Raw genomic sequence first — 26,861 nt, 5'->3', positions numbered from 1 at the left:
ATAATTCAGGCATTTTCTTAATTACCAAAGGCTTTAAACTGCCTCTCTGTCTTTTTGGGAGCCTTCCCACTCCTACAATTGGTACTATGGAAGTTGATGTCAGTATTTACAGTCTGATTCAGTAGTTTTCAAAGCTGTCCTGATCCTTCAAGTTAACAAGAAAAAATAGCCAGACCAGAAATCTCTTTGACCTTGACAGAGCCGGCCTTGCAAAGAAGCAAGGCCTTGGAATACAGCAGCTGCTGCAGGAACATCTTCTAACCTCCAGTCCCTCTGCCTGGGAGCAACACCCTGTCCAAGCTCCAACTTTTTTTTTTTTTTTGTCTTTTTGCCTTTTCGAGGGCCGCTTCCCGCAGCATATGGAGGTTCTCAAGTTAGGGGTCGAATCGGAGCTGTAGTCACCGGCCTACGCCAGAGCCACAGCAATGTGGGATCCGAGCTGCGTCTGCAACCTACACCACAGCTCACGGCAACGCCGGATCCCTAACCCACTGAGCAAGGCCAAGGATCGAACCCGCAACCTCATTGTTCCTAGTCAGATTCGTTAACCACTGCGCCACAACGGGAACTCCCCAAGCTCCATCTTGGATCCACCCAAGGATCCATCTTTCTTGTAAACATTTCCAGGAAAGAGATACAACTCTACCTTCCAAAACCAAATGACCCCTTGGTCCAGCTAATCTTTCCTCTTAAAGCCCCCGGAATCTGTCCCCTCCCCACCAGCCCTCATGAATTTGTCATGTTTCAGACTCTCATAAATTCTCCCTTGAGCAAGAGCAATGCCTTCCCAACTCCAGTCTTCCCCTGATCCATCTCAGCCTCTGGCCCAATGAGATGACCCAAGTCACTTTTCAGTTTTCAACCCTCCAAAGACGCCTCATTACATACAGATTAAAGTCCAACACCCTTCAGAGTTCCCATTGTGGCTCAGTGGTTGACGAATCCGACTAGGAACCATGAGGTTGTGGGTTCGGTCCCTGCCCTTGCTCAGTGGGTTAACGATCCGGCGTTGCCGTGAGCTGTGGTGTAGGTTGCAGACGCGGTTCGGATCCCACATTGCTGTGGCTCTGGCGTAGGCCAGCGGCTACAGCTCTGATTCGACCCCTAGCCTGGGAACCTCCATATGCCGCACGAGTGGCCCAAGAAATTTCAAAGAGACAAAAAAAAAAAAAGAGTAAAGTCCAGCACCCTTCAGATGGCATTCATGGCTCTTCACTGAGCTCGCCTGGCCTGCTTTGTCCCCTACCACTTCTGCCTTGCACCTCACTGCCTAGAGCCTCTGCGCTGTCCAAGATAGTAGTCACCCGTTGCATGCAGCTCTTTAAGTTTTAATTAAAATAAATCAGATTAAGAATTTAACTTCTTAGTTGCACTATCCTCATTTCAAGTGCTCAATAGATGGAGGTTACATAGTGAACACAGAGAGAGAACATTAACACAGAAAGTTTTACTGAACTCCTCTAGAAAAACCCAAGGGTTCATGTTTTTATGCGCATATCAGGCGGTTTCACCTTGCCAGGCCTTTGTTCGTGCCTCTGCCCAAAATCTGGGTGATTTCGTCAAGACTCAGTTCAGGGGTTATTTCCAAGAATCCTTGTTTGAAGCCCTAGGCAAGGGTGCGTGCTGGGCTTCTGAATTCTAATAGCTTCTCATGTGAGCTAATGTTTATCTGACTACTTACTATTTGCTGACATGTCTGTCTCCTCTATGAAACTGTGAGTTCCTCCAAGGCAAACAGCATGTCCCCAGTGCCAGTCAGAAAGCGGATGTCTGTTACTGTTGGCTGAATTCATCTGAATAAAAACCGTCGGCCGTGCGTGACCGCAGGGCAGGGTTTAGCTGTGTGTCAGCCAAGACCCTCAGGCAGAGAGAAACTAGTCCAGAGGAAAGGGGACTTAATGATTCAGTATTGGGGAAGTTTAGGCGTGGTTCTTTCTCCCTGTATGACCGGATCCAGGGACTCAGATTGTGTTATCATGGACCTGGCCCCTCCTCATCTCTTGGCTCTGTTGATTACCCTCTCTGCTGATTACTGGGGGCAAGATGACCCCCAGAAGTTTGTTTATAAATATTTCCAATTTTGTAATCTCCAGGAAGAGAGACATTCTCTCTCCCAACCTCTACTAGTGGCTCCAGTAAGATGCTGTTGGGTCTTGCTTGAGTTGTGTGCCTTCCCTGAAGGCACCACAGTGGCCTGGAGTAATTGTTGGCTATATTACTCTAGCTCATGTGTTTTCCTAGAGTGGGTGATGGAATGGGTACAAGGTCATCTTGATTGACAGGCCACTTGGGAAAGGAAAGAGTCACTCAGAGGAACCAGAAGAGTGGGATGGAGAAATGCCAGGAGACAGGAGGGTCAGCTGGCTGCACCTTTCACTCTGGAAGCTGGACTCCTGCTAGCTTTCTCCTGTCCTTTGCACTTTTCCTGTCTAGACCAGACCCTCAGGGGAGCCGCCCTCAGGTTTCAAGTCACCAATCAGCAGCCAGTAAAGGAGCTTGAATTTAGCTTTCTCTGACCTGGGAATACATACTTAAGGGAGCCTCTAAGGACACAAGATGTATTCTGGAAAGATGCCTTGTAGAATTGACCACCTGCCTTGTCAGTGCCCCATAAGCTGCTGTAAACTCTTCCCCTCCCCTCTGCCTCTTTTTTATCCATTTAAAGTGTTAAGGTATAAATTACATGCAGTAAAGTTCACCATTTTTGGTTTACAGGATTGTAAGTTCTGGGTATTTGGGGGGGGGGGTTGTTTGGTTGGTTGGGTTTTGTGTTTTTTGTTGTTTTTTGTTTGTTTGTCTTTTTAGGGCTGCACCCACAGAATGTGGAAGTTCCCAGGGTAGGGGTCAGATCTGGGCTATACCGGAGCCATAGCAACGCCAGATCTGAGCCACACCTACGACCTACACCACAGCTCATGGCAACAGCAGATCCTTAACCCACTGAGCAAAGCCAGGGATCAAACCCATGTCCTCATGTATACTAGTCGGGTTTCTTAACCACTGAGCCATGACAAGAACTGAGTCTGGCTTCTTTCATTTAGTATAAGGCAATTGAAATTCATCCATGGTGTCCTGTACATAAATAGTTCATTCCTTTTTATTGCTAAATTTCATTGTATGGATGCAACACATTTTATTTATCTATGCTCTACTTGAAGGGCATTTGAGTTGTTTCCAGTTACTGGAAATTATAAATCAAGCTGCTATAAACATATTTTCATTTCTGTTGGGTAAATACCTAAGAGTGGGTTTTTGGGGGGTCAAATGGTAAATGCTTAACTTTATTCAAAACTGCCAAACTGTTTGCTGAAGAGACTATCATTTTGCATTCTTCCTATCAGCGGAGGAGCACTCCAGTAGTTTAACATCCTCACCGGAACTTGGGTTTGTTGGGTTTTTTATTTTAGCCATCCTAACAGATATGCAGTGGATCTCAATGTGGTTTAAATTTGCATTTCCCTAATGACTAATTATGATGAACAGCTTTGCATGTTTTTTTTTTTTTTACAATCTATATATTGTCTTGGTGAAAGTGTCTATTCAAATATTTTACCCATTTTTTAATGTCCATTTGAGTCTTTTTTTTTTTATTATTGAGTTTTGTGAGTTCTTTATATATTCTGGATTTAGGTCCAGAATAAGATATATGTTTTGCAAACATTTCTCTCCCAGTTTTTAGCTTGTCTTTTCATTTTTTTAGAGTGTCTTTTGAATAGCAAAATTTCTTAATTTTATTTATTTATTTATTTATTTATTCGGGGGGGGCGCACCTGTGGCATATGGAGATTCCCAGGCTAGGGGGTGATTTGGAGCTACAGCTGCTGGCCTCTACCACAGTCACAGCAACGCCAGATCCGAGCCACCTCTTCAACCTACACCAGAGCTCACGGCAATGCCGGATCCTTAACCCACTGAGCAAAGCCAGGGATAGAACCTGCGTCTTCATGGATGCTAGTCAGATTCGTTAACTGCTGAGCCATGACAGGAACTCCCTTTTTTTTGGGGGGGGAGGGTCTTAATTTTAAAGAAACCCCAATTATTAATTTTTTTGTTTTATAGGTTATGCTTTTAGTATCACATATAAGAAACCTCAGCCTAACCCAAAGCTACAATGTTTTCTCCTAGAAGTTTTACAGGTTTTTTTTTGCTTTTTAGGGCTGCACCCATGGCATATGGAGGTTTCCAGGCTATGGGTCTAATTGGAGCTACAGCTGCCAGCCTACACCGCAGCAATGCCAGATCCGAGCCACATCAGCAACCTACACTACAGCTCATGGCAACGCCGGATCCTTAACCCACTGAGCAAGGCCAGAGGTTGAACCCACAATCTCATGGTCTCTAATTGGATTCGTTTCCACTGTGCCATGAGGGGAACTCCCATAGAAGTTTTACAGTTTTAAGTTTCACATTTATGTCTATGATCCATTTGTAGTTCATTTTTTATAGGCCATGGAGTGTGAATTGAGGTTCTTATTTTGCATTATGGATATTATTCCAACACCATTCTTTTTTTTTTCTTTTTTGGTCTTTTTAGGGCCGCACCCATGACATACTGAGGTGCCCAGGCTAGGGGTCGAATCAGAGCTTTAGCTGCCAGCTTACGCCATAGCCACTGCAACGTCAGATCTGAGCCCTGTCAGAGACCTACACCACAGCTCACAGCAATACCAAATCCTTAACCCACTGAGCAAGGCGAGGGATCGAACCTGCGGTCCGCATGGATGCTCATCAGATTCATTTCGACTGTCCCACGACAGGAACTCCTCCAAGCCCATTCCTTGAAATGCCTTTGTCCATTGAATTATCGCTGCATCTTTGCCAAAAGTCAATAGTGCAGATAGATGTGGGTCTGTTGCTGGGCTCTATTCCGTCCTTCTGATGTCTTTCCTTCCTCCTCCACTGTGCTTTCTTGACTACTATAGTTTATGGTAAATCTGGAAAGCAGGTACTGTGAGTTCTCCAACTTTGTCCTTTTTCAAAATTGTTTTGGCTGGTCTAGCCATTTTGCAAATATATATTTTGTTTGTTTGTTTGTTTGTGTTTACCATGGCATGTACCAGCTTAACGTGGGATCTCAGTTCCCAGACCAGGCATTGAACCCTGGGTCACAGCGGTGAAAGTGCCAAGTCCTAACCACTAGCCCACCAGGGAACTTACCCTCCACATAAATTTTAGAATCAATTTGCAGGCTCCATTTTTCTCTGAGGTGCCCTTAGACTTGCAGGGGCTGCTGGAGCAGGACCCACACCACTGTTCACGATTTAGCATGAGAGGTTCTAGTGTAGAATAATGGTTAGTTCAAGACTCTGGGACCAGACTTCTTGGACTCAAATCCTAGCTCCAATTCTTACTAGAACTTGGAATTCTTACTAGTTTACTTGGCATTCTGTGCCTCAATTTCCACTTCTGGAAAATATAAAGAAAATGGCAGTACCTATTTTATAGAATTTTTGCGAGGATGGCAATAACACCTGGAAAACAAGAATGCCTGGCACACAGTAAGCCCTTGAAACATGTTGGTTATTGTTTATATATCTCTGTTTATCTTAGCCTTTCCCCTTCTCTCTGTTCTCCCGCTAACATCTCATGACCGCTGAACTACTGATTTTTCCTTCAAGGACAGTACTTAACAACCAGCTTAAAGCCACTTAACAGCCAGCTTATCACATTGCCATGGCCCTCCTGGAATTCAACATACAGATGTTCTTTGCTGTTGGACCTTAGCTGTTCCCTCTCATTATGACATTTATAGAAAATTTGCTTTGTGAGCCATATGATTTGGCTGCTAGTGAAAGGCTGGACTGAGCTCTGCCTACTGTGTCCCTGAGGCTGAAAGCCAAGCACAGTTATGACCCCATGACTGCCAGCAAACATGGCCTGTGCCTCGCCTCTCAGACCAGTTCCATTCTTCCTCCATCAGCCTGGCATATCCCAGAGGCAGGGACTTGGTGTCTGGTTACAGAATAGACTCTGCAACCATGGACTCCACTTCCCCTATAGAACCAGGAGTTGTATGAGGGCAAAGCAGCGTGGTCTTGGATCTACCACGAATCCCCAGCGGTATTCTTACCTTTCCCAGTGGAATGGGATGGCTGAGGGCTGGGCGTTATCTACTTTAATGCTAGATACTTTTTTCCTAAATTTTTTTTCTTTTTTTCTTTTTATTTTGCTTTTCTTTCTTTTTTTTTTTTTTTTTTTTTGCTTTTTAGGGCTGCACCTGCAGCATATGGAAGTTCCCAGGCTAGGGGCAAATCAGATCTGTAGCTGAACTACAATTACAGCAACTCCAGAATCTGAGCCGCATCTGTGACCTATGCAGGAGTTTGTGGCCATGCTGGATCCTTAACCAATTGAGCAAGGCCAGATATCGCTTCATCTTCATGGATACTAGTCAGGTTCATTACTGCTGAGCCATGATGGGAATGCCCCTAAATTTTTAAATAATTTTTACAGTCATAGTTCTAAAATGGATTGCTTTTTCATTGCTTTCTTTAAAGGAAGGGACTGGGTATCAGTTAACCTTTGCTTGATAATTCAAAGCCATAATCGTGTACACTAATGGCTTCACAGGGATGTCATGACTGGGGCCATTGAAGGCAGGTAGGCTGGAGTTCTCCTGTGGCTCAGGGCATTAAGAACTCAGTCAGTATCCATGAGGATGCAGGTTTGATCCCTGGCCTTGTTCAGTGGGTTAAGGATCCAGTGCTGGCACAAGCAGTGGTATAAGTGGCAGATGCAGCTCAGATCTGGCGTGGCTGTGGTGTAGGCCGGCAGCTGCAGCTCTGATTTGACCCCTGGCCTGGGAACTTTTACATGCTGTGGGCGCAGCCCTTAAAAGACCCCCCCCCCCCCAAAAAAAAAAAAACCCTCACAACTAGAAAGAGCAAAGCAGCCCCTGGGAGCCAGGTTCCAGGCTTTGGTGTCCTGCTGTTGACCGCGAATGCCCCCACAGAGCATCAGCATTCAAGAAGATCACTTTGGAAGTTGAGTCAGAGCACGACATTGGGGCCCTGGGCAGGCTGCCCCAAAATGAGCCTCAATGGCGTATCGATTATTTTCCACCAAAGTTACTTAAGAAAAAGCCAATGCAAGAGGGACGCTCTGACCCTCCTCTCCATCTCCCTGAAAGTAGGAAGTAAGCCTCTCATGTGAAAGGTGCCCTCCCTGCCTCTGGAGGTAGAAGCACACCCTTATCAGCAGTGACAGGGATTTCTAGACATGAAGTTTCATACAAACCCTGACACTTCTTTATCTTACTACCCCAAGTCCAAACTCTGTTTGGATTCTTCACTAATTTAGAACCCAAAACCTATATTTCTTTTTCCCCCTTTTTTTGGCCACTCTTGCAGCATGTATAAGCATCTGGCAAAGATTTGCCCAGCAGTGACGCGAGCCACTGAAGTGACAATGCCAGATCCTTTACCTGCTGCACCACCGGGGAACTCCAAACCTATGTTTCTTTGTTCTGTCAATTCCTCACAAATTTATTGTTTCTTTGTCTAAAAAATATAAAAGCTGTCTGCTCAGGCCACTTCTTAGGTCCTCTTTCTATGAGAACTCTGTGCACATGCATTCAAATGTGTCTCTTTCTCTCCTGATCTGCCTAGTGTCAATTTCATTATTGGTCCAGCCATAAGAACTCAGATGGGGAGGAGGGGAAAATTGCCCCGCTCCCCCACAACAGCATGGGACTACTCACCCACCAATGCAGACCAAATAAGAACATTGTCCAAACCACAAAAATGACCAAACATCCCTCCTGTTTGTCCCCTTGATGGCTGCTTTTCTACCGATTACAGCTTTAGCCTCTCTGGATTCCCCTATCTTCTAGGTAAGAAAGATTATGATTCCCAATGATAGAATTACCTCCACTTTCTGATGCTATTCAATTCAGAGCCACACCCTGCTTCCTTGAACCCTCTTCTAAATCACCAGCCCAAATCCCTCACAAATCCTTAGTGTGCAGTTCCGCAAGTTGTGCCTTAATTCCAAAAGGAGGCTCCCAGTGGAATTAAGGAAGGACAGTAGGTCCGTTGGAAAGTGTCCTGTGTCCCTCAGATCCCAAATCTTTGTAAAAACCTGGTTCTGCTTCAAATGTGGGTGAAGAGTAATCCATGAATCTATGACACACATTTTGGATCAACACAAAATCCAATTAGGAACGGGGTAGTCCCTTCTTGCCCGCCCACCCCCGCCCCACTCCTGATTATCCTGAGAGGGATGCGCTCAGTTCTATTGCATTAAAGAGAAGAAGAAAATTTAACTGCTCAAAAAATTATTGGTAGAACAATGTCTGCCAACAGAGATTGCTTCAATAATGGAGCCCAAAATAGAGTGAACAAATAAAGCTGTCGAGACGTCTGTGGGTTTAGTTTCAGCAACCGTTCCCTGCTATTTAGAAGACATAAAAATGATCTTTGCAATGAGCAAGTCGCCTTTTATTTCCATAGGGGAAGTATTTCTCAACCCATTTCATTTCCTTTATGAAACAGGAAGCAAATATCTCACTCTTGGAAGGTGGTAGCAATATAAAAACACATCTGAGTGTACATGTGAGCCTATTCAGTCCACTGGAGTTAAAAGTTTGAAATTTGGTCTATGTTTTCAATGGGAGAAAAGAGAGCAGAGAGTCTAGATGATGTGCTTCCTTTCAGTCCTATGTTCCCAGGGTTAAGAAAGAATTTAGGAGTTCCCGTCGTGGCACAGCGAAAATGAATCCAACTAGGAACCATGAGGTTACGGGTTCTATCCCTGGCCCCACTCAGTGGGTTAAGGATCCGGCATTGCCATGAGCTGTGGTGTAGGTCGAAGAGGCGGCTCGGATCTGGCATTGCTGTGGATGTAGCATAGGTCAGCAGATGTAGCTCCAATTCGAGAGTGCACCTCTAGCCTGGGAACCACCATGTGCCACCAGTGCTGCCCTGAAAAGACAAAAGACGAAAAAAAAAAAAAAGAAGGAAAGAAAGAATTTAGGGAGAAAGGGGAGGGAGTAGGATGGACTGAGATTCTGGGGTTAGTAGATGCAAAATTACATTTACAGTGGGCAGGCAATGAAATCCTGCTCTATAGCACAGGGAACTATATCCAATCACTTATGATAGAACATGGTGGAAGAGAATATGAGAAAAAGGATGTGTGTATATAGATATAGATATAGATATAGATATATAGATATATGGGAGTTCCCATTGTGATGCAGCAGAAATAAATCCGACTAGTAACCATGAGGCTGCAGGTTTGATCCCTAGCCACAATCAGGGCGTTAAGGATCCAGTGTTACCGTGAGCCGTGGTGTAGGTGGCAGACGCGGCTCAGATCCCACTTTGCTATGGCTGTGGCATAGGCTGGCAGCTACAGCTCTGATTCGACCCCTAGCCTGGGAAGCTCCATATGCCAGGGTGCAGCCCTAAAAAGCAAAAAAAAAAAAGGTATGTATATATGTGTGACTGGGTCACTTTGCCCTACAGCCAAAATCAACACAACATTGTAAATTACCTTATACTTTAAATTTTTTAAATTTTTATTAAAGCATAGGTGATTTACAATGTTTCCTTAGCTATATTTTAATTAAAAAAAATATATATATATATGCGCCACAGGTGCGGTCATAAAAAGATAAGTGAATAAATACAATTTTAAAAATTTTCTTTAAAAGAGAAAGAATTCAGGGCCCTAATTTAAGCAAAAAGGAAGTTGGCGGTTCAGCTCAAGCTGGAGACAGGAGCAAGTCAGGACCCCAATGCGGGGCGGGGTTGGCGGGGGGAGACTGCCTCCCACCCCTCCTCTTACTTTCTCAGGAGCTCAGAGGATCAGGAAGAAGCCCCTGACAGGAAGCCCATGGTAATTTTCCATTCTCCTGCTGACTGTGTTCCTAGCTGACTGTGTCCTCTCCTAGAGAGCTGCTTTGCCCTATGAGCAGGGGGAAACAATTATTTTCTCCAACATGGCAGTGTTTTCTTTTTCATTCCTTATTGAGCTGTCATTAAGTCATGAGTTCCTCTGGGGAAATCACTTTAATCTCTTTGGGGGTGGCTTACAAGCCCCTGAAGGTGATTCAAGTACATCCAGGCAATATTTCACCACTGAAATCAGGGAAGGAACTGTTAGGAAAACTCATTTGCGGTTTCACTCCAATGTCTCTCTCTCCAGAGGTGGCCCTCTGCTGAATGGCCTCCCGCTGCCCCCTACCCCCTTCCAGCTGCCTTCAGAACAGCTGCATCCCTCGCGGTGTCTCTCCACTAACTGAGGCCTCACCCCTGCCACTGTCTCAGCTAACTGCCTAAGGCTCTGGAAGGCCATGGTGGGAGTTCTGTAGCTAAAGACACAAGACAGACCTTCAAGAATCAAAGTTATTGTGTTGGGTTTGCAGGGAAGGAAAAACATCTTTTACTGTGTATCTTTTTAGGTTCTCTGCTGATCTCTGTAATAGAAGACAGATGAACAGGAGAAAGGCGTACAGATGTTTTCAGTGTAGGTTTCACATGACCCAGGACCCTAGAGCCTTCATAAGGAAATGACCCAAAGAAACAGTCAAACCAGAGCATTACGATGCTAGGTTTCATGAAGAATGGGAATTTGTGATATATGAGGGCTGGGGATGTGTGATAAGGTATGAGCTTAGTGTATTAAGCTGGGGGAAATTTAGCAAGGCCTGTGTGTTCAGATTCCTCCCAGTCATGCCCCCATCTTTGGAGATAAGGGTGCTCCTTTCATGCAGGACAGGAAGGCCACCTCTCACATAAGGGTTTTATGCCCTGCTGCAGGGGAAGGACAGAGGGTCCCTCCCACAGTTGCTCTTTCTCAAACTCCTTCAACTTCATATATTAAATATGGGGGTTCCTGAGGTGGCTCAGTGGTAACAAACCCAACTAGGATCCATGAGGATATGAGTTCAATCCCTGGCCTCGCTCAGTGGGTTAAGGATCTGGTGTTGCCATGAGCTGTGGGGTAGGTCGAAGACGCAGCTCAGATCCAGCGTTGCTGTGGCTGTGGCATAGGCCAGCAGCTGCAGCTCTAATTCAACCCCTAGCCTGGGAACTTCCATATGCCACAAGTGTGGCCCTAAAAAGACAAAATAATAATAATAATAATAATTCAATATGCCAAGGTACCCTGTGATGGAGTAGCTTGTCCTGATAAGCATCCGTCAGGATTACAGGCAGTGGGGCTGACACTGCCACAGGAGACCCTACTCTAGGCATTGGGGCAGCCTCTCTCTCTCTCTCTCTGTTGCTTTCCCTGCTTCCAATCCTGATGAGCTCAGCATTAACTTTCTAAATACACAAGGCTGACAAACACTCTTTTTATTTTATTTCATTAGTTTTTTTTTAATTTTTATTGAAGTATATAGTTGATTTAAAATGTTGCAATAGGAGTTCCCGTCGTGGCTCAGTGGTTTAACGAATCCGACTAAGAATCATGAGGTTGCAGGTTCGATCCCTGCCCTTGCTCAGTGGGTTAGGGATCCGGCGTTGCCGTGAGCTGTGGTGTAGGTTGCAGACGTGGCTTGGATCCTGCGTTGCTGTGGCTCTGGTGTAGGCCAGTGGCTACAGCTCCAATTGGATCCCTAGCCTGGGAACCTCCATATGCTGCAGGAGCAGCCCTAGAAAAAAGCAAAAAGACAGACAAAAAAAAAAAAGTTGTGATAAATGGATAAGCAATGAGATCCTGCTGTATAGCACTGGGAACTATATCTAGTCACGTATGATGGAGCATGATAATGTGAGAAAAAGAAGGTATATATGTATGTGTGACTGGGTCACCTTGCTGTACAGTAGAAAATTGACAGAACACTATAAACCAGCTATAGTGGAAAAAAATAAAAATCATTCAAGAGAAAAAATAAATAAAATGTGATAATTTCTGTTGTACAACAAAGTGATTCAGTTATACATATATACACATCCATTCTTTTTCAGATTCTTTTCCCATATAGATTATCACAGAATACTGAGTAGAGTTCCCTGTGCTATACAGCAGGTCCTCAATCTCAAACCCGCAGTCCATCCTCCTACCAACCTGTGCTCTCTGGTAACCATTAATTTGTTTTCAAAGTCTGTGAGTCTGTTTTTGTTCTGCATTGAGTTCATTTGTATAATTTTTGAGATTCCACATGTAAGTGATATCATATGATGTTTGTTTTTCATTAACTTCACTTAGTATGATAATCTCTAGGTCCATCTGTGTTGCTGCAAATGGCATTATTTCATTCTTTTTTACAATAGAATATTACCCAGCCATAAAAAAGAATGAAATAATGCCATTTGCAGCAACACAGATGGACCTAGAGATTATCATACTAAGTTAATGAAAAACAAACATCATAAGTATTCTATTTTATATATGTACCACATCTTCTCTCTCTCTCTTTTTTTTTTTTTGCTTTTTTTTAGGGCTGCACTTGAGGCCAATGGAGATTCCCAGGCCAGGATTTGTATCAGAGCTGTAGCCATTGGCCTATGCCAGAGCCACAGCAATGCAGAATCCCAGCCATGTCTGTGACCTACACCACAGCTCATGGCAATGCCGGACCCTTAATCCACTGAGCAAGGCCAGGGATCAAACCTGCATCCTCATGGATCCTAGTCGGGTTGATTAACCTCTGAGCCATGAAGGGAACTCCCATATGTACCACATCTGCTTTACATAGCATATCTATGGGTCTTATTTTTGTATCCATTCAGCCAGTCTATGTCTTTTTGGTTGGAGGATTTAGTCTATCTACATTTAAGGTAATTATTGATATGTTTGTTCTTACTACCATTTTGTTAATTGCTTTGGATTTGTTTTTGTTGGTCTTTTTTCTTCTCCTTTTGTTCTCTTTTGTGGTTTGATGACTATCTTTACCAAACACTCCTTTTAATACTTGTAGGTTTCCCACCCATCCCATCTTCCAGAAATTTCTCCTACACAGAAGACATTTACTGAACAGAATTGTTAAAAACTTTGGGCTCCCTACTATAGATTCTGCCAACAGCCGTACTCTTGATTATCTTCAGGGCGATTCCTTTTCTCACCTATGAAATGGAAATGATCAAAGTATGGGTTAGGTTGTAGTCCTTGCAGGATCATTCATTGGACGGTGTAACAGGAGCCAAGATATTTCCAGAAGGTGGGAAAAGACTCTTTATATATATATATATATTTTTTTTTTTTTTTCTGTGAGGTCTTAGAGTTGAACTGTATACTCCTGGAAATAATTATTATATATGCTCTTTTCTCAGAGCAATGTTATAGCGTCTCTACCTCATTAACCTGACCCAATCTAAGCTCACAGATCATGAGAACTGGAGGGGTCCTCAAGGACCATTTAACTCAGGGATTCTCAGCTGTAGCTTCTCTGACAATCACTCACTGAACTTTTCAAAAATTACTGAGCCTGTGCCCCACTTCCAGACCAATTACATCAGCCTCTCTGGAGGCAGGACCAGGGCTTCCTTTCCTTAAAGGTGCCCAGGTGACTTCAGTATCCAGCCAGAATCCATCTCTAATGATCTGGCCCACCTCTGCACAAGGATAAGACAACATGGGGAGGTGATGTGAGTCAAACCGAAGTCTCACCGGAATGGGATCATATGGCTTGTGGCAGCCAAATGGGGGCGAAATCACTCAAGGCCAGGAGCACAGAGAACTGCAGGAGACCCTGTCTCCATCACGTAGTCAGTCACCCGGTTTTGAACCTGCTGTTTGCCAAGGTCTGGACCAAGTCCTGGGGTAAAAGGATACAAAAATGAGTTATTCACACTGCTCTCAAGAAGCAATATATAACCTGATGGACTTGACCAGATACCCACAACTAGAGGAGGGGAAGGTGGGCCTTGTGCTCAAAGATGTGCATTTATAATATTATCATAATTATTAGAATAATGAATTCTTATGTGAACACTAGTTTATAGCTACACTGTGCCATGTTTTGACACCTTTAAGTTCAGTTTTTCAAGGAGATTGTAACGTCACAAGGAAGTGTCCTCATTTCAAGTGGAAAGAATAAGGTGCAACCTGACACATTGGCTCTGGGCATATGATGATGGGTTATGTGCACAAGTGAAAGGCTAGAAGGAAATGCACCAGACTTAGCACACACTGGGAACAGGGTACTTCTTTTTTTACTTCTTCCTTTTTTTTTTTTCTCCATTTTTTATTTATTTTAAAATGAGCCAGTCCAGGGAGTTGGGACGGACTGGGTGAATGGCAAGGGCCATTCCTTGACTGTGTAATCTTCAGCAGGCCCTGCAGTTTGAATCTCATCTGGGCATGGGCTCAGAGAGACCTGCCAGGGTCTGCCAGTGCACTAAGTGGAAAGTCAGAGATGGAACACAAGGCACCTGTTTTGTAGTCTGGACCTTCGTGGGGCTGCACGGTCTGAACACGTGGGCAAGCCCGAGGCGGTGGAAGAGAGGCTGTGATGAAGCCCTGTGCTCATTCTGTGGGACCAGGCCTGTTCCCAGAGGCCTGGGGCGCGATTTCTATCCTCCTGACTCCCACACAGGAATGAAGACCTGTGGGCAGCAGACCCTGCAACCAGGTGATGCAGGAATGGCATCTGTGGGACAGTGGCTCCTTCCACTGTCCCAAAATGATCCTTAAGACCATTTGTTTGTTCCAACCATATGAGGCTGAGCCAGTCCTAGGAGCATCTTGGAGAAGGGAGGGCAAAGGCTGGTTGAAGGTGGGTATCCAGATGCCGAGACCTGATTAGTATTGAGTGAGGATCATATTATAATAGTTTAGGATTGATGGATGTCCGGTCAGGCCACCCAAGATGGCTATTCTCTTGCTCTTTTTCCATTCCTGCTGGACCAGTCCCTGCCTCACCTACGTCCTACTGACCTTCCCTCTTAATCATAGAGACTAATCAATAAACACCTATGTTCTTGCCTCCGGCCCCATCTAGTGACTAGTCTAATCTTCAGATCAGAACTACCTCCATCAGGACAGTTTATCAAAGGGGTGGTGAGAGCCATGCTCCCTCTGCTGGCTTCCTTGGCAACTAATGAGCCAACCTGAAGCCAGTTCCCCCTATAACTGGTAACCTCTCCCCCACCTTGTAAGGAAGACCAATACCATGTCCCGCCCACAGTCTACCATACATGGTGGGGTGTCACTCTCCAGGACTTTGCTTCAGAAGTTTGAGATCCCCATCCATTAAACCACTGATGTCTCTGTGACCCACCCCAGGCTCTTTCCTTAGTCTTGAGGCTGGACAAGTACAGAGCTTGCAGGCCTGTGGGGTGCAGCCCAACAATGGACATAGCAAGGCAAGGGTTTGGAGACAAAGATTTTGTAGAGTCTTGGGAGTTAATTATCTTTTGATGTTTTTCAGCTATTAAAATGAGGCATATTAAAAGTTTAAGAACTGGAATTCCCGTTTTGGCCCAGGGGGTTAAAAACCCAACTAGTATCCATCAGCATATGGGTTCAATCCCTGACCTTGCTCAGTGTGTTAAGGATCTGGGGTTGCCAGGGGCATATGCTGCAGGTGCAACTCGGATCTGGTGTTTCTGTGGCTGTGGTGTAGGCTGGCAGCTGCAGCTCCGATTTGCCCCCTAGCCTGGGAACTTCCATGTGCCACAGGTATGGCCCTAAAAGAAAAAAAAAAAAAAGTTTAAGAACTTATTTGAGCAAAAATCATTCAAATTAGGCAGCATCTAACCAGCGTAGTTAAAAGTACTCCATGTAAAAGGAGTCTCAAGCAAATTTTTATAGAGGAAAAAAAAAAAAGAAATTTTTCTTTGGCTATAGCTTAAAACCTAGTTAACTGTGATTAGTTGTCCCTAGGTTTTGATTTGTAACCGTGAGGCATTTACAGGCTTAGATTTTGGTTTGCTTATGTAGACTGCCCTCAGCCTAATAGCCTCCTTGCCTGATTAATTTAACACTATGAGGAGTTGATCTGTTTGATGTTTGTATAACAAGAGATCTCAGGGAGTTCTCATCGTGGCTCAGTGGGAACAAATCTGACTAATATTCATGAGGATGCAGGTTCGATCCCCAGCCTCCCTCAGTGGGTTAAGGATCCGGCATTGCCATGAGCTGTGGTGTAAGTTGCAGATGCAGCTCAGATCTGGAGTTGCTGTGGCTGTGGTATAGGCCAGCTGCTGCAGCTCCAACTCAACCCCTAGCCTGGGAAGCTCCACATGCCTCAGGTGGGGCCCTGAAAAAAAATTTTTTTTTAATTAAAAAAATAAATAAATGAGAGATCTCAACCTCAGCAATTTTGACTTTTGGGGCCAAATAACTCTTTGTGGTTGTCCTTTTCGGTGTAGGATTTTTTTTTTTTTGGTCTTTTTGCCATTTCTAGGGCTGCTCCCGCGGCATATGGGGGTTCCCAGGCTAGGGGTCGAATGGGAGCTGTAACCACCAGCCTAGGCCACAGCAACATGGGATCCAAGCTGAGTTTGCAACCTACACCACAGCTCCCGGCAACGCCAGATCCATAACCCACCCATAACCCACTGAGCGAGGCCAGGGATCGAGCAGGCATCCTCACCGACACTAGTCAGATTCGTTTCCACTGAGCCACGAATCTGAACTCCCTCATTACCCATTTTATAGATAAGGAAATTGAGGCTCAGAAAAGTGAAGAGAATTGCTCCCATCACTCTGTGAATAGTGAGGTTGGTATCTGGATGCAAGACTCTGGCTCCACATTAGGAAATCTAGCAATACTATTGTGTGGGCCATATTTATAGTCAATGAATATTTGTTGTTTATCTGAAATTTAAGTTAATTACGTGTCCTATATTTTATTTTATAACGCTACTTGGTACTTTTTCTCTGACCCCAGGGGGCCAAGGCGAGAGGTGTGGGGATGCTGGTCGCTGAACCAGCACCGTACACTCCTGCTGGTATGGCGGACTGACCCAGGAGCCCTGGGAGCCTTGACAAAAGAGGAGACAGTGTGTAAAGCCTGGCTGCCCAGTCTCTGCTTTGAGCGCCTAGTGAAGAGTGACCCCTGGTGGCCACTGGGCGCCCTGCAGCCACAGCGGACCAACTCCTGCCCTGACAACAGGGCCTCAGGGGTCGCAGTCTGTTCTTAGTTCCCACACCCAGAGAGCTGATGTGCCCCCAAGAACTGTGGTGTAGGAAGCCAGGCTCAGAGCTACTTAGGAGCTTTTTCAAACCCTTCAGCTGGACTGGAGGTTCATTCCCGCACCGGGTTAGCTACTATGTCGCCCCCACGTGGCTGATCTGCAAAAAGCAAGTCTCTTAAGCCTCCTGAACTTCAAGGATCCAAGGAAGTGTTACCCAACCAAACTGAGGTCCAGTCCCACGCGCAGTAAAGCCAATCTACTGACACTGGGATGTGCCAAAGGAAAGTGCAGCATTTATTGTAATGCTATACAAGTAGTCCAGGACAGCTCATGCTCAAAAAACCCAAAGTCTCCCATGGGTTTCAGGAAAGCATTTTTAAAGGCCAGGTTAGGGGTGGGGGGGTGCCTCAGGGTGTGTGATCCCCTCATGCACAATTCTTCAGCTGGTGGATTGTAAGGTAACAGGAGTTAACAATATCAACCATAGTCTCTAACCCAGGGGCTATGTGCCCAGTCATCAAGTAGTTAACTTCTTCCTTTTGATGGGGGAGAGGTTTACATCAGTAAAACAACTCAGGAAATGTGCATCAGATACTGTTATCTTGATTCTTCAGAGCGGAACTAAAGAAGAGGATATGCGGGAGGGTCTGCCCCAGGAAGGCCTCATAGGGTCCTGCTCGGTTACAGGACTGCTGAAACCCATACCCCCCTACCCCTTGTCACCCACAGGGCCTCCTGGCCCCTCTGCCCACTCCACTCTGTAGGGAGAAAATCTAAACTAAGGGCAGTGCTGGAGGGAGGTCATTAAAACTAGCATCATAAGTCCTTTTGATGCCGGAAAGATATTACCAGAATCCGGGTTCTTGTTCACCCAGTAGAAGAATGAATTCCACAAACACACAGGCAGCAAGCCAGCGAAGTCTTTATTAAAGGAAAGCAAATAGCTCTCAAGGCTGCTGGGAGGGGGAAGAAGAGCCCCCCTGCCCCACTCTTTATCGTCCTATCTGGGTTTTTATCCCTTAAAGATGGGGCAGGGTACCAACAGGGGGTCTGGAAAAATGCGGGGTTTTTTTTTTCCCATTGGCCTTGATCAATTACCTATATCAGTCCTTATCCAATAGAGGTTTTAGGGGTGGAAATGTCCTGTAGGTCTCCTGGTTTCTTTGCCCTTTTCAAACTGAGTCACAGGGAATTAGGGATTAAGGTCCATCTGGGGCGTAGGTACACTCTCTACAGTAAACAAGGCCTGTGGGGATGTTACTCCCTGGAGCCCTTAAGCCGCAAATGTTTATCAATAGCCATATTAAAGAATGTATTGAAGCCCATGTTCCTCCACTGACTACCTGAGTTATTATTCTGCCTCACTTTTATGGTTAGCTTCGTAAATCCGCTTTTCAGTAGAACACTTTGGTGCTCTGCGGGCTCCACATGTCCCCCTTTGAGGAATTCATTCCTTCCCCAGAAGTTTTCTGTGCCTTAACTGAAACTGCACAACTCAGAGTAGAACTCAAACCCAGGGATGGGGACCTGAACCCACTATCTTCTTTTTTTTTTTTTTTGTCTTTTTGCCTTTTCTTGAGCTGCTCCCGCGGCATATGGAGGTTCCCAGGCTAGGGGTCAAATTAGAGCTGTAGCCACCAGCCTACACCACAGCCACAGCAACGTGGGATCCGAGCTGTGTCTGCAACCTACACCAGAGCTCACAGCAATGCTGGATCCTTAACCCACTGAGCAAGGCCAGGGATCGAACCCGTAACCTCATGGTTCCTAGTTGGATTCGTTAACTACTGCGGCACAACGGGAACTCCTGAACCCACTATCTTAATTAAAATCATTCGCCTGGTGTCAGGTCTTACTGAGCCTCAGGTTTCTTATGTCCCAACACAGAAAGAATTCAGTGAGAGACAGAATGATAGCTAAGAAGTGGATGTATTGAATTCCAAATGTGTCACTGTCTTCTACAGTGCTGTCACTGTTCCCTGGCCATGGAACTCCATCTGCCATGGGGTAGTCAAAAAAGGAAAAAGAAGAAGATGAAAGAGGAGGAGGAGGGGGAGGAGGGGAGGGGGAGGGGAGGGAAGGAGAGGGAGGAGAAGTGAATTTATAGAGAGATACACATTCCATAGACTGAATGCAGTCCTTCTCAAAAGAAGAGCCCAGCCCTGAAATATGAGATGGCTTGTTCTGGGGTTTTTGTTGTTGTTTCTATTTTGGCTTCCCCATAGCATCAGATCCGAGCCACAGCTGAGGCAAGGCCAGATCCTTTAACCCACTGTGCCAGGCTGGGGATTGAACCTGCCTCCCAGGGCTGCAGAGAGCATGGCTGATCCCATTGCACCAGTGGGAACTCTGAGGGGGCTAGTTTTTATGGGCTGGGTAATTTCATAGTCTAAAATGTAGGAGGCTTATTCCAATTATTTTGGAGGACCCAGGATTTCCAGAAATTGGGCCACTGCCCACTTTTTGGCCTCTTAAGGTCAGCCTTGGGACTGTCACGGTCCCTGTGGGCATGTTATTTAGCTAATATGTTACAATGAGCATGTCAGGGGCTCAAGGTCCACTGGAAGCCAACTCTTCCGCCATCTTGGACTGAGTTGGTTCTAACCAGTTTATATCATATCCTCAAGGGCTCTGTCGTTCTTTTAAAGGTTGTGCCCTGCCCTCTTTTACAACCTGTGTCAGGATATATCATATGCTACAGGTTAAAAACATGATCTACATGGGACCCCATTTTCTCAGACTGTTGAGACAACACTCCTGGACGTAGTCACACAGCTCAGAGTGCCTCCCACAGGAAACCCTCTTGCAGCCCTTTCCTCTGAGAATCGTTGGGGAGGTGATGGGGGTCCTGGGGCCCCTCCTCCATCGGGACCCAGCTTACCTTTCATGCTCTCTTTCTGTGTATTGGCCCCTAAGGTCCCACTGAGCTTGGAAGAGGACTCAGAAGGGCGCAGTGTGAGACCACAGCCCTGGATGACATCTTGACTTCGGATACGTGAGATCCTGCTCAGGCTCCTCGCAGAAACCCTGAGGTATTGGTACTGTTTTAAACTGCTAAGTGTGTGGTAATTTGTTATGCAGAAGCAGGAAACTAATATAGGCAGTGTCTACAGGCCTCCCCCTCGCCCTTGGTACCTTTATTCTGGAACATGCCCCCTAACCCCTGGCCTCCTTCATAACCAGAAAGAGCTAACTGAACCCACTGAAAGCCACGCCATGGGATGTGCTGAAAGGGAGGTCCCTAAGTCCAAAGAAATCTGCCAGCACTCTGCCCTGCTCTAGCGGCTAAAATTCCCTGCTGCTCATCTAGCCAACAAATATTTATTGAGTGTTGTATCAGCTATGTTGTCGCAATCAGGCTGTATAGTAAACTATACAAAAACAGTGAGCTAAAATAAGTATTGTTGCTTGGGAATCTATAGGTTGGCTTTTTGGGGTTTCTGGTCTCAGGTGGCTTGACTGTGAGTCTGCGGCCAGTTGTGAGTCAGGTACGTAGCTCTGCTGATCTTGGCTGGCTCTGTTGCACATCTGAGGGCCAGCGGGCTGTGAACCACCTCAGCTAGGCTGACTCGGGCCTTCTCTGCTTCTTCTCACATCCCTTCAGCAGAATAGCAGGGAATATTCTCATGGCAATAGCAAGGACCCAAAAACGAACAAGCCCAAATGCAGAAGGAGAAAGTGGAAATGCGCATGTGCTATTCAAGCCTCTGCCTCCTGTCACACTTGCTAATCTCACCTCGGCCAAAGCCACCCAGCCACAGTCCAGAGAAAAAGGAGGGGCCTACAAAAATACAAGAACAAAGGAGGACATTAATGCAATCAATTTACCCCAAAGGCCAAATATACACAAGCATTATTTTGGGTATTTACTTGTTTTTTGTTTTGTTTCGACCCCAGGCTTGGGGTCGAATCAGAGCTACAGCTGCTGACCTACACCCCAGTTCACAGCAACACAGGATCCTTAACCCACTGAGTGAGGCCAGGGATCGAACACACATCCTCATGGATAATAGTCAGGTTATTAACCTGCTGAGTCACAACTGAAACTCCTTTGGGTATTTATGTACAGTGATGACCATGCTTTTAAACTTGTAGTGCAGTGGAGAAGATAAAATAAATAAACAGATATATACAATTAGAAAGTGTGAGTGGTATTTTGGATGAGAATAGTCAGTGGGACCTATTTTATTTTATTTTATTTTTATTTTAAAAACAAATAGTTTATTGGAGTTCCCGTCGAGGCTCAGTGGTTAACGAATCCGACTAGGAACCATGAGGTTTCGGTTTTGATCCCTGGCCTTGCTCAGTGGGTTAAGGATCCGGCGTTGCCGTGAGCTGTGGTGTAGGTCAAAGATGCGGCTTGGATCCCACGTTGCTGTGGCTCTGGCGTAGGCTGGTGGCTACAGCTCTGATTTGACCTCTAGCCTGGGGACCTCCATATGCCATGGGAGCAGCCCAAGAAAATGGCAAAAAGACCAAAAATAATAATAATGATGATAATAATAATAATAAATTTGGGGGATTCTCTGATGGCCTAGTGGGTTGAGGTTCATTTTCATTGCTGTGGCTCTGGTTGCTGCTGTGTGCGCACGTTCACTCCCTGGCCCAGGAATTCCCACATACTGCCTGTGTGGCACAAAAGAAAAAGAAAAAGAAAATTTAAAAAATTAAAAAAATAAAAGAGAACCTGAAATAAATGTTGCAACTCTCATTTTTTTTTAAAAAAAAAAGAAGAATAAATTTGTAGAGAAATAACAGAACAAAGAAAAGCAATTTTATGCTTCCAAGAGTCATTCTGTGGGAAGGTACATATGTGGGAGGGAACTAAAGGAGTCAGGCTTGTTTGCAGATTCCTCTGGTGAGTGGGACCTTTAGATTACTGAGGACCTGGAGAATGAGCCAAGGAGAGAAAAACCAGATGGAGGGGACAGACGATGCAGAGGCTCTGAGCGGGCTGAAGTACAGTGAGCAAGGAAAGTGATGGCATAAAATAAGATTGGAGAAGGGGCAGGACCCAGTAGTATGGAGTTTGGATTGTATTCTAAGTGGGATGGGAATTCTCTAGCAAGTTCTTATGGGGGAAGGGGGGGAGGTGACAACATAATCTGATTCGTGCTTTTAAAAGGTCACTCTGGGAGTTCCCGCTGTGGCTCAGCAGGTTAAGAACCTGACTAGTATCCATGAAGACACAGAGTCAACCCCTGGCCTCAGTCTGTGTGTTAAGGATCCAGCTTTGTTGAAAGCTGCAGTGTAGGTCACGGATGCTGCTCGGGTCTTGTATTGCTATGGCTGTGGCTGTGGTGTAGGGCTGCAGCTCTGATGCAACCCCTAGCCTGGGAACTTCCCTGTGCAGCAGGTATGGCCCTAAAGAGAAAAAAAACAAACAAAAACCAAAACAAAAGGCCACTTTGGCTATTGCATAGAGAATGAATGAAAATTGGGGAGATAGTAGCAGAGCAGGAAGACAAGTTAGGAGAAGGTGTTGGGGTTCAGAACGAGCCTTTCCCAACATGTGTCACTTTTGCATGAGGATTCTTCTGAGCTAAAGGCAGTTGAGACTCTGCAGGTTCAGGAGAAACTACAGCCCCCTTCTTTCACTACCTAGAAGGATTTAAACTGGGGATTTTCCCCAGGAAATGAGTTATTACCAGAGATAAATTTTATGTATATGGCAAAGCAAACATCTAATTATCAAAACTTTCCTTATCGTCCAGAAATGACCCTCCTGTCCTTGAAAGCCCCAGGCCCCATCCCATTCCTTGGCTCAGGATGACAGGGACACCTCATTTTACCTTTCTGTCTCTGAAACTCTCATGTATATGGCCTTCCCATACATACAAAATTAAGTTTGATTTTCTTCTGTTAGTCTGTCTCATATTGGACTTCCCACTGTGGTGCAGTGGATTAAGAATCCAGCTTCAGGGAGTTACCACCATGTCTTAGTGGAAACAAACCCAACTAGTATCCGTGAGGACGTGGGTTCAATCCCTGGCCTTGCTCAGTGGGTTGAGGAGCTGGTATTGCTATGGCTGAGGCTGTGTTGTAGGCCAGAAGCTATAGCTTGTATTCAGCCCCTAGCCTGGGAACTTCCATATGCTGTGGGTGCAGCCCTAAAAAGCAAAAAAAAAAAAAAAAAGAATCCAACTGCAGTGGCTTGGGTCACTAGAGAGGCACAAGTTTGATTCCCAACCCAGTGCAGTGGGTTAAGGACCCAGCGTTGCTGCAACTTCGGTTCAGGTTCAATCCCTGGCCCAGGAACTTCCACATGTTGCCGGTGTGGCCATTAAAAACAAAAACAAGGAGTTTCCACGGTGGAGCAGTGGTTAAGGAATCCGACTGGGAACCATGAGGTTGCAGGTTTGATCCCTGACCTTGCTCAGCGGGTTAAGGATCCCGAGTAGCCGTGAGCTGTGGCGTAGGTCACAGATATGGCTCAGATCCAGAGTTGCTGTGGCTCTGGCGTAGGCCGGTGGCTGCAGCTCTGATTAGACCCCCAGCCTGGGAACCTCCATATGCTGTGGGAGTGGCCCAAGAAATGGCAAAAAAGACAAAAAAAAAAACCAAGTCCATGTCAATTTAATTCTTCAGCCAGCCAGAAGAACCTAGAAGTGTAGAAGAAAGTTTTCTTCCTCTTCTGCAGAGGATTCTAGGAGTAGGACAGAGATGGGAGGGGATGGCCTATGCTCTGGAGTGGGGCTGACAGAAGTTGCTGAGGCTTTGGATGTGAAGAGGAGGAAGAATCAAGGTCTCTGGTTGAACAACTAAGTGAACAGAGGTGCCACTTACTAAGATGGAGAAGAGGCAGAGATCCTTCCCTTGGGAGGAGGGATCAAGGGTTCTGCTTTGATAGGAGTTCCCACTGTGGCTCAGCAGGTTAAGGACCTGATTTGTCTCCTTGAGGATATGGGTTCCATCTCTGGCCTCGCCCCGTAGGTTAAAGATCCTGTGTTGGCCCAGGCTTCCATGTAGCTCACAGATGTGGCTCAGATCCAATGTTGCCGTGGCTGTAACATAGGCCACAACTCCGATTTGACCCCTGGCCCAAGAACTTCTGTATGCTGCAGGTGCAGCTCTAAAAAGAAAAAAAAAAAAAAGAGTTCAGCTTTGACAGAGTTCTCTTGTGGCTCATCGGGTGAAGGAGCCAGCATTGTCACTGCTGTGGCTTGAGTTCAATCCCAGGCCCAGGAACTTCTGCATGCTACAAGTATGGCCAAAAAAACAAAGAAAAAAGAGTTCAGCTTGAATGTTTGAATATGTTAAGTATGAGATGCCTGTGAGATAGCCAGAAAATTAGATATATGGGGCGAGAACTCCAGAAAGAGGTCTTTTTTTTTTTTTTTTCATCTTTTTAGGGCTGCACCTGAGGCATATGGATGCTCCCAGGCTAGGGGTCAAATCGGAGCTGCAGCTGCCATCCTACACCGCAGCTCACAGCAATATCGGATCCTTAACGCACTCAACGGGGCCAGGGATTACACCTACATGCTCATGGATACTAGTCAGGTTCAATACCAGCGAGCAACAATGGAATTCCCGAAAGGTCTTTTGAGGTTGGTTCTTGCAAAGGAGGAAGCTGGTTGGGCGGGCAGAATTTGTGACTGTATAGATTGATGGGTTCTGGGGCAAGGGTCTCAAAAGAGTCTTGATCAGCCACCTGTTAGTCTTGATAAGTCATCTGCTTAGTTTCCAATCTTATCTTTCAGGAGCAGATATTTCCTGGAGCCAGCAACTGAATTATTTTTGCTTGGTCCTGGTATTGTTGAACACAGGGACGGGAAAGTGTGTTCATTTCAGTTCTCATCAGTAACTGAGTGTCTTCAGGCAAGTGCCTTAAAAATAATAATAGTAATACTATATGATGCCTACTCTGCTGGACAGTTCTGAGCACTTTATGGGTATTGCCTCATTTAATTCTCACAACAACCCAGTAAGATGAGTTGTTATTTGCGCCACGTTACAGATGTGCCTCTTATTACTATCATTTTTTTAAGTCTACACCCTTGGCACATGGAGGTTCCCAGGCTAGGGAGTCCATCAGAGCTACAGCTACCAGCCTACACCAGAGCCACAGCAACGTGGGATCCTAGCTGCATCTGCAAACTACACCACAGCTCACAGCAATGCCGGATCCTTAACCCACTGAGCAAGGCCAGGGATTGAACCCGCGACCTCATGGTTCCTAGTCAGATTTGTTTCCGCTGCACCACAATGGGAACTCCCAGATGTGCTTCTTTTAAACACAAACAGATTTATTAATCTGTCTGAGGTCACACGGCTGTCAAGTGGTAAATCTGGGTCCCAGAGTTCAAACTCTCCCTGGTTTACCTGATTAACTTCAGTTTCTCCTAATGCACAATGAAAGGTCTGCCCAGATAAGTGCTGGCAGGAAGGGGAGTTGTTAAAGAAGGAATCATTCATGACACTTGTTAAAGATGATAAGGTAGGAGTTCCCATCTTAGCGCAATAGAAACTAATCCGACCAGGAACCATGAGGTTTCGGGTTCGATCCCTGGCCTCTCTCAGTGGGTTAAGGAACCAGCGTTGCCGTGAACTGTGGTGTAGGTCGCAGATGTGGCTCAGATCTGGCGTTGCTGTGGCATAGGCCAGCAGCTACAGCTCCGATTCAGCTGTACCTGGGAACTTCCACATGCGGTGGATGTGGCCCTAAAAAGACAAAAACAAACAAACAAAAAAGATGATAAGGTAGGCTTTATTCTAAAGGAGCCTTTAGGATGGGGTTTTGTAGTAGGGGAGAGAGATCATGTTCAACTTAGAATATAACAAAGAAAAGTGGGTATTTATTGCCGAGGAGCAGGACAGCGGTTCAGGGGATAGAAGATTCCTAAGAGGTAGAGTAATTCTTTGCTAAACTGACTTGGCAGGATTTTTGCTGAAGGCAGGCCAGAGTGGAAAGGTAGCAAAGGGGGTCAGACCAACAGTGAGGGATTTTCAGTAAACTGACTCAGCAGGAATCTCGTTACAGCTAAACAACGCAGAAATGAACAGGAAGCCCTACAGTCAGGGTCTAGTTGAGAAGAGAGTCCAGAGGAACCTGATTCAGAGTTTGGTCAAGGAGAAAAGCTTTGTCAGGAGGAAAATCTTTTCCTCTACCGTCTATATTAAGGTAATTCGGCCTTCGAATTGAACTGCCTAAAAAACTGAGTTGCAAGAGAAAAAAAGAGTTTATTTCTGCATGCATCACCCATACAAGTGGGGCCTTTCAGAGCATAACTCAAAGGAATGGTTAGGATTTGAGGCTTATATACTATTGAAAAATAAAAATCAAGAGTTCCCATCGTGGCTCTGAAGTCAGGAACCCGACTAGCATCCATGAGGACGCTGGTTCGATCCCTGGCCTCACTCAGTGGGTTAAGGATGCTGCATTGCTGTGGCTGTGGTGTAGGCTGACAGCTGCAGCTCCGATTAGACCCCTAGCCTGGGAACCCCCATATGCCCCAGGTACAGCCCTGAAAAGCAAAAAATAAAAAAGAAAGAAAGTAAAAGGCTTTGTTGTACAGGTAAATGCAATAATGGTTGAAATGACAGAGACCCCTTATGGGCTGGGACCCGTTATAGCAAATTTTCCAGAAAGCTGGCACAGCCAGATGAAAAGACTGCTTGGAATCCCAGTCTATTCAACTGGCTGTCAGATGTACACCATCTGTGTGCCTTCTGGATGGCAGAGACTGTGCTCTCAAAACGCAGAACAAAATGCCTAAAAAGATCAAGGAAAGGCACAGGGAAAGAAATGTCTAGAAGGGCTTTTGTTCCTTTAAGGTCATAATTCTGAAAAGATGTCATATCAAGCTGGCTTTCTTTAACTAGATA

This window comes from Phacochoerus africanus, chromosome 5 (assembly GCF_016906955.1).
Source record: "Phacochoerus africanus isolate WHEZ1 chromosome 5, ROS_Pafr_v1, whole genome shotgun sequence".
NCBI classification, from domain to species: domain Eukaryota; kingdom Metazoa; phylum Chordata; class Mammalia; order Artiodactyla; family Suidae; genus Phacochoerus; species Phacochoerus africanus.
This window is presented reverse-complemented; position numbering follows the sequence as displayed.